The sequence below is a fragment of the Rhinopithecus roxellana genome, chromosome 7 (genome assembly GCF_007565055.1).
Source record: "Rhinopithecus roxellana isolate Shanxi Qingling chromosome 7, ASM756505v1, whole genome shotgun sequence".
Taxonomy (NCBI): Eukaryota; Metazoa; Chordata; class Mammalia; order Primates; family Cercopithecidae; genus Rhinopithecus; species Rhinopithecus roxellana.
In genome coordinates, this window is record NC_044555.1 from 60,888,345 (window position 1) to 60,897,897 (window position 9,553).

The window sequence follows — 9,553 nt, forward strand, 5'->3', positions numbered from 1 at the left end:
TCTAAGTCACAATGTGACTACAATAGCACAAGATATCTCAAGTGAGAATAGCAAAAGGAACTATCCAGCTGAGTTCCACTCAACTCATAAAACTGTGAGGAATATTAAAACAACTTGTTTTTTAATGCATTGTTTTAGAGTGGTTGGTTATGCAGCAATAGATAACCAAAACAGACATTAAAATGCAATATCAATTTTTACCTACAGACCATCTGATCCCAGTGATTTTCTGCAGAAAAGGACTTGTCTTAGGAGGATGATAGTCCTGTTCATAATATTATTCTCACAAATAACAGATATATTAGCACCATCTATTTTCCCATTATGGACTGGTGATTTGAAATTTATTTAAGCCATGTTTGAATGTATTCATATCTTCCGTCTGCATAACTTTTGGGCATAACCATTACATATGTCTATAATCTATCATGCCAATTGTCCTTTCTACAATTTATTCTCAAGTAAATTATTTTAAATGCTAAATATTGATTCTATTTTGCCTTTTAAGCAAATAGTCTCCAAAGAAAAGACAAAAGAGAGAGAGATTGAAAGAAAATGAGATAATGTATCTGCAACATTCAATAAAACATCCCGTGATTTGTACTTTTGAATTTGACTCAATTGCTTATTAATGTCCTAGAATTCACAGAATAACATCTATGATGAAGACAGTTTGTCTAGTTTGTGACAAACTTCTCAATCTGTTCACCTTCCTTATATACCAGCCTCCCTCCATTTCACCATGAAATGCTAGGGTATTGCATGATCGGAGACACGTGTGTTAACGCTACATTACTGTCTTATGTTTATGTCAGAGGAGAAGCTCAGATCTCCATATTATTATTGGAAAATTTCATCTACAATTGCTTTAAGATATATGTATTTTGTCAAAGAGAATTTTATTTATTCTTGTTTGCCTATCTCCTAACTTCAGAGAAGGAAAGGCTCTCCCCTTTTACAGATAGCCATTGTCACATTCCAGGGATGAAGGACTTTATTTCATGACTTGTTTTACTTTTCTTAAAACACTTCTACAAATATGTGGTTGCAGATTTGGAGAACCAGGGCAAAATGAGGGAGGAATAGGTTAGAAAAGATGACAATAGCAAGCAAAGTTGAGTTTGTTCTGAACCTTATTAAGTATGGCCTGAGTGGAGAAGTTAGAACCTGACTCTGTGTGGGGCAATTAAAAATAAAAGCTGGAACTTCTGTGGTTCAGGCACACGTGTGAACTAAAGAGAGGGGGAAGGAAGAGGCCAGGTATCTGATAAACAGTAAAGCAGTGGGTGCATATGTGGGGTCAAAAAAGGAAATCAATGAGTCAAATCTCAAACTTATGCATTCAGGTGTCAGTAGGTAAATGAATAAAATAAGAAATAGCTGATAGTCACTGAGGCAGGTCATCAGGGGATTAGTGGAAACCAAAGAATACATTTTTTAAAATGGAGTACAATTAACTAGAAATGATCAAAGAGGAAGAGAGTCAATTCTACTCTAAAACCTTCTGACTCTCACCCTGCTCTCCTTTGTTATCTCTGGGCCTAGAACAATTTCCGCTTTCAATTAACTTGCTTTATAAAAGGAATGAAGAGTGACTCTATCTCTCACATACCTCACTCTGCCTTTGTTGTAATCAGCACTGTGAATTGAAATGCCTTATCAAATAAGTGTTTTTGAAGGCAATAGACAACACTGTTGGTCGACAAAGTAGTATCGTAAAGTCACTTGCTCTTTCTGCTTGGCCCCTGCACAAGAAACCACACTTAGCTCCTTCCAAAATAAGGAGAAATGAAATGATCCTTTGTGGTGGAGGGAATTTTTAAAGTCATGCTTTATATTCTGCCTGAAGACAAAATTAAATTACAACAGAAAGATATTGCACCATTAGACAGAGGTGTGATCTAAAAACAGGTCTGAAGTATTACTCCTTTTAATAAGTGAGAAAAACTACATTCTCACCAATAGTTACAGTCTTAGTAACAAATGTTGATGGAGACGACATTTCCTAGTCTTGAGTGCATTGTTTAGCCAAAAGGCTGAACTCTTCCAGAGAGCCGTGCATGTGGAAGAAGAGACTGTGTATATCATATGTCATGAGTTGAAGTGTGCCTGGAGTGAATTTAAATGGTTAGCAAGACAACTGCTAGTCATGGGGAGTGTTTGATATTTGGTAGGATGGATTTGGAAATTATTAAGCACCACAAGAATGGAGTCACATTGGTCATACGACCAAGTAGACCAAGAGCCACTGAGTTTATTTATTCTCATTGTGAAACCATTTTATCTCTGTTTTATAATAAATGTCCAAAACAGGGAGCCCTGTGGCAGTTATTACACAAATGTCTTTGCAAGCAATCTTAACTCATTTTTGTCCAAGCTTCAGACAAACATGTCAAGTGTAGTTTTGCAGAAATCAGCATGATTAAGAAAAATACACAACTTATTAGTGAAAAACTATTTTGCATCTCTCTCTTAAAAAGTGTTTTGTCCACCACTTTATCACTTTCCTCTTTCTGAGGGAAATCTTTGAGAGCCATTTTCCAGAGTGTGTGCCTTGTTTAACAAAAGCTAAATTGTAAGAGAGTTTATTCACTTGCTGATCCAGCTTCAGGAGAGAGACTAGGAGAGAGAGAGAGAAACAGTATGGGTGATGTTGAGAGATTCCTAATGATTTCATGAGAAGTCCTTGTGTCCCATCTCAAGAAGTAAGAACCATACAAAAAAAAAAAACAAATCTGATAAGAATGAATTCTGAATGCTTTAAATAAAATTGCAAACTACTAGTGAGTTTTTGTCGTTTTTTTTTCCAGGAAGGTTACTGCTATTTGACTCTCAAATCTCTACTATAAATTACATACATACTACATTCACTTAGGTAATTTTTCAATAACATGTTTTTCTTACTTCTTCCAAGTTGCTTTTGGTTAACTCCCTGTCTCAGCTGGGTGGAACAGTAACTATGCATTATATTTCATGGATGGAACTTAGTAAACTGCTGTGATTCTCATCTCACCTTCCCATATGGTCCCATATGTTCCATCCTCCCTCAGTTTCACCATGGAATGATGGTGTATGATCTAAGGAATGTGTGTTAACTGTACATTACATTATGTCAGAGGAGAAGCTCAGATTTAGAGTTACTGAAGGAGGAGTAGCAATCAGGGTATAGTTCCAGATTGGATGATGAAAATCTCTGGGTGGGAGGGTAGAGCTAAGGCTTGTAACAGGAGATGACAAGGAACTGGAATAGAGGCCAGAGAGGAGCTTTTATGGAATTTGTAATCAATTGGCTAGAAGAGGAGTGATGAGGCTAGTCAAAGGATATTTGGACATGGATAAAGGAGCTGACTGGGAACTCACATGCCCAGGCCAGAGTAGTGGACAGTTCAGAGGTCTAAGGGATGAGTCCAGTAGATAGAATCCCTTTATGCCAAAGCCAAAATGATATGGCTTCAGCCCATGGATCCCACATAAATGGGATTCTCCGGTGACTAAGAAGGCTGGAAAACATCTCAGAATTAGAATGATTGGTACTTAATCAAGGTAAGACCATTATCCTCAAAGGGCTAGATTACTGACACAGTGCCATCTCTTCAGATAAAGGAGCCTAGAAAGGCAAGGTATTCTCGGCTGGGCATGGTGGCTCATGCCTGTAATCCCAGCACTTTGAGAGGCCGAGGAGGGTGGATCGCCTGAGGTCTGGAGTTCGAGACCAGCCTGGCCAACATAGTGAAACCCTGTCTCTACTAAAAATACAAAATATCAGCTGGGTGTGGTGGTGTGCACCTGTAATCAATCCCAGCTACTCGGGAGGCTGAGGTAGGAGAATTGCTTGAACTCGGGAGGTGGAGGCTGCAGTGAGCCAAGATTGCACTATTGCACTCCACCCTGGGCAACAAAAGCGAAACTCCACTTCAAAAAAAAAAAAGGAAGACAGGGTATTTTCTTAAATTACTTATTTGTGCTTATTTGTATAGCATGAGACAGCTATAGTTATATACTCATAATACCGAGTGTTCTTTTCTACTATGAATTGTACTTTTTTTTTTTTTTTGAGACGGAATCTCACTCTGTCACCCAGGCTGGAGTGCAGTGGTGCAATCTCGGCTCACTGTAACCTCTGCCACCCGGATTCAAGCAATTCTCCTGCTTCAGCCTCCTGAGTAGCTGGGATTACAGGCATGTGCCACCACGCCTGGCTAATTTTTTTGTATTTTTAGTAGAGACGGGGTTTTACCGTATTGTCCAGGCTGGTCTCGAACTCCTGACCTTGTGATCCACCCACCTCGATCTCCCAAAGTGCTGGGATTACAGGCGTGAGCCACCGTGCCCAGCAAATTGTACATTTTACATAGCTCTCTGATGATTGATTGATTAGTAAATTATCAGGCTCTATTGTTGCTTGAGAAGAATCTAAATTATATAATGGCCCTGGTGAAGTGACAATACCCATGACACTCATCCGTCAGGCCCTGATTCCATTTTTCTAATTTCCCATTGTTTGTTCATGATACTATCACTTACTAGACTTAAAAATGTAGCTTTAAAACTTTGCCTCTCCAATATCTGCACATTGTATCTAAATACAATCTTTCAGTCTGAACTCTCAAGTTGTTCATGGTCTATCATCAGCCTTCTCTTATAGTAATCATCATCATCATCATCATTATCATCATCATTACTAATAGCATTTATTGCATTGCAAACATTATTTGCATTTGTTATACACCAGACTCCTTTACATAATTTCTTTAATCATCATAACAATCCTGTAGGTAGGCTATATTATTGTCCTTATTTTACCAACGGGAGCTTAGTGACATTAAAAATCTGTGAGTCTTAAGCTTGACTCCTGGAATTAAGGGCACAAAGAGGCCTACGTGTTTACATTCAGGAAAGCAGCCCAGAGAGTAAGCAAAGTGAAAGGCTTCTGACACTGAATTCATAAGAAGGAAGAGCAGGGGAAGCCTTGCATTTGTCCACTTGAGGAACTGTCCTGACATAAGGTAAGTGAAATGGACACAGGTTGGATGGATTCCTAAGTGGTAAGTGTGGGAAAGGGCCTGTATGTGTACAACCAGGGAATCAGCTGTGAGAGACGGCCAAGTGAAAGAGGGTTCTACACAGAATCTCCAAGTGGAAAAGTCAGGAAGGGGCCTACACGTGTGTTCTCTGGGAAAAAGCCCAAGAAGAGGTCAAGTAAGCAGGATGGTAACCTGGATTCCTAAGAAGTAAGGATGACAGCCTCCTGTATTGTGCACTCAGGGAATCAGATCTGAGAGCTTGATTTTCTTGGAACTCCCTGCATCACAGATACTGGCTGGTTATTTACCAAATCTAATTCCTTTTCTTCATAGCCACTTTTTCTGACCTCCCTTGCAGTAGATGGGTCCATAGGGATGGAAGTAATGTAAACCACTTCCAAATCCAGCATATCAATATATCTTTTGCACTATTCTCCACTCTCTTCTGACAGCCAGAAGTAAACCCAGCAAGTGACTCTGAAGTTGTATGAGGTAACAGTGTTATATAAAGGAAGAGTCTAGGTCCTGAATCTTTCAATGGAAGGCCATCCACCAAACATACATATGGAATTGGTGCATAAGCCAGCACTATATTTTTGTTATATTAAGCAACTAAGATTTGGTGGGGAGGGGTCAGGGCTATAGTCACAACAGTTAACTGTCCTGGTCTATTATTATATCCTAGTAGTCTAAGGCCTGATTTAGGCTTTAGTTACCACTCCAAGTTCCTTCCTACTGTTCTCAAACCTGGTTTATTTATAAAAGGCTTTCTAAGAATGTAGAACCCCAATAGGCAATGGAGCCAGATTATATATAAATCTTCTCAGGAGAATATTTGACCCCTTTACGTTATCTGCTACACTTTTTATGACAAACCACCTTCTCTTTTGAAAAGTATGGGAGCTGGAATTCACACCATTTCTGTGGTTGAACATGTTACTAATTACTTGGCAGAAGTAAAGGAAATTCTCTCTAGAAGATTGTACTTTAACTGCAAAAATCACTCTCCTTAAAGTATCATGATATACAATATCACAGTCTCACACACACACACACACATACACACAAAATTAAAGCATTGAAATTAGTGACAAAAACATTAAAATACGCTATCAGATACCCAAAGACAACAGATATTGGAATTATCAGACACATGTTTACTATGTTTAAACAAATAAAAGGAGTGTTAATAGTGCAACAACGGTAGATTATATTTCTATTCAGTAAATAGTTATCTCCCGGTTGTATACGTGAATGCATATGTGCTTTTATTGTACCTGATCTAGGTTACGGAAACATGACTGAAAGTGTTTACTGACTCCTCCTTAAGAAGAGTATACTTTCATATCTTCATCCCATTGACTCCTGACTTGACCATGTGGCTTGCTTAGGCCAATAGAAAGTGGGTGGAAGTAACAGTGTGCCAGTTCCAAACCTGGGTATTAAGAGGCGTTGTTCGTTTCTACTCACAACTCTGGGAAACTTAGATTTCTTCCCTGAGAGGAATATGACCTAGGGAGCCACAGCCCTACCAGCTTATATCCCAGAGTAATACACGAGGTGATGTGAATTTGATTCATTCACAACCTGAAGCAGATGTATTAGTCAGGGTCCTCTAGAGGGACAAAACTAATAGGAGATGATACATAGATAGATAGATAAATAGATAGATAGATAGATAGATAGATAGACAGATATGGAGTTTATTAAGTATTAACTCACACAGTCACAAGGTCCCACAACAGGCCATCTGCAAGGTGAGGAGCAAGAAGAGCCAGCCAGAGTTCCAAAACTGAAGAACTTGGAATCTGATGTTTGAGGGCAGGAAGCATCCAGATCCAGCACAGGAGAAAGATGTAGGCTGGGAGGTTAGGCCAGTCTGACCTTTTCACATTTTTCTGCCTGTTTTATATGCTAGCCATGCTGGCAGCTGGGGTAGATGGAGCCCACCCTGATTAAGGGTGAGTCTGCCTTTCCCAGTCCACTGACTCAAATGTTAATCTCCTTTGGCAACACCTTCACAGACACACCAAGGATAAATACTTTGTATCCTTCAATCCAATCAGGTTGACACTCAGTATTAACCATCACAAGCTCACCCCTTGCAGAGCAATATTTACTGCTGAGTTTTTTCTTTTGGTTTGGTTTGATTTTCCCTGTTTGGTTCTTTAAAGATGCCCATGCTGGACGCCTTAGATGGAAGTTGAGGCAATAAATTCTTCCTTGAAGGTGAATATGGGTGGTCTGTCACAGTGTCTACCATATAGGTAATGCATTTTGTTCCTTTGATAGCTTCCCTCTCAGCTTTAGTTATTCCTGTGGCCCATCGCAAAGATTCAGATGTTTAATCAATGATCAAAGTGGTCCTCTTCAACTGTGTTCCAGTGAAACCATTCTAAGGCAGCCGTTTCTTTTCAATATCTGAATCTCTTCTCACTGAGAAATTATGATGAGGATTCCTACTAAACACAAACCAAGGAATGAAAAAGTAGAGAAAACACAAAGCCCAAACATGTTTGGAACCACAGAGTTCAAATGTTATAAAATTTAAATTTAAATATCTAGTACTAGGTAGAGACCAAGGAAGGAACCTGAAAATCAGGATACAGAGATATGACACAAGAGAAAGGATGTTGGGAGTAAAACAAGAGAGATTCCTAGTTAACTCATGTGAACACTTAGGGATGTTAGCAGCTCACTTTCATGAACCTGGCAATTCATGAGTGGTTTCGATCACATACAGGGCTAGAGAACAGATGAACATACAGTTAATAAGACAATAAATGTATAAAACTGCATATAACATCATCAGCTAAATGGCCTTTGAGGACCAATGTTAAGTAACATTTAGTGCAGAAAGGGATCTACAATGGAACTATTCCCAATCTATGTATTATCTACGGAGATCTCAAATAAAAAAGCTAATTTTACAGTTTAAGAAACTGAAGAATGAAAAACAAACTAAACCCAAAGTTAGCAGAAGGTAGGAAATAATAAAACATCCCTTCGTATACCTTAAATAGATACCAGGTTTATTTTTCACTTATACTTCAATAAAGTTTGAAAAAAAGAAAGAATTGTCCCCAGTTTATGAACTACATATACAGATTCTTATATAGGACACTACAAAAATACTCAACCCTGTAGAGAGAAAATAGATTTGTCTTGCTTGTCCAAATCAACTTTATTGGTAGTTACTGCCAGAACATTGGGTAACAGTGGATTGTGAGGCTCTACTTGGCTCAGTGGGGAGGAAGGCAGTGAAAAGAGAGCTAAGGTGACTGAGAAGATGGTTTGGAGGGTGTAGGACAACAGATACCACATGTATGTACATACATGTGTAAATATATATTATTATATATTTTGTATACGTATTATATATATATATATATATATATATATATATATATATATATATTTCTTTTTTTTTTTTGAGTCAGAGTCTCGCTCAGTCGCCCGGGCTGGAATGCAGTGGGTACGATCTCAGTTCACTGCAACCTCTGCCACCCTGGTTCAAGCGATTCTCCTGCCTCAGCCTTCTGAGTAGCTGGGACTACAGGCACGTGCCACCACACCTGGCTAATTTTTGCATTTTTGGTAGAGATGGGGTTTCACCATGTTGGCCAGGCTGGTCTCAAACTCCCCACCTCAGGTGATCCACCTGCCTCGACCTCCCAAAGTCCTGGGATTACATATGTGAGCCATATATATATATATATATATATATATATATAGAGAGAGAGAGAGAGAGAGAGAGAGAGAGAGAGAGAGAGAGAGAGGCAGTGTCTCACTCTTTCACCCAGGCTGGAGTGCAGTGGCTTGATCCTGGCTCACTATAGCCCTGACCTCTCTGGGCTCAGATGGTCTTCCCACCTTAGCTTCCCGAGTAGTTGGGACTGCAGGGGTGCACCACCATGCCTGGTTAATATTTTTTTTATTTTTGTGGAGACAGGGTCTCACTATGTTGCCCAGGTTGGTCTCAAACTCCTGGACCCAAGCAATCCACCCACCTTGGCCTCCCAAAATGCAGGGATTATAGGCATGAACCATCATGCCCAACCACAGATACCATATATTGACAATTCTTCTTAAACTCAGTCTTTAATATTTAGAGTGAGACCATTTAAATAGATATAAAATTTGGGGAAAAGCAAGTTTTTATGACAGATAGAAGCATTCTTTTGAATGTGTCTTAACTAGTAAAATCAGCCTGTCTAATGAAACAAAAGAAATCCACTGAGTAAAAATAATGTCAGGAAGAGTAATATTTGTCAGTGAACATTCAGCATTGCCAAGGGACAGAGATGTTGGTATCTCCACTTTCATGTTTGCTCCCTAGTTGTCCTCAATACAAATGGCAGCATCATTTTCTGAGAGTCAGATATCACCCTTTTATTAGCAACACTCTAATGACTTTCTTTCCCACTCAGAGTAAAAGTCAAAGTTCTTTCAATGATCTCCATAACTCTCTAAGATCTGAATAGCCATTGCCTCTCTAATAACCTCTTCTATTACTTCTCACTCATCAT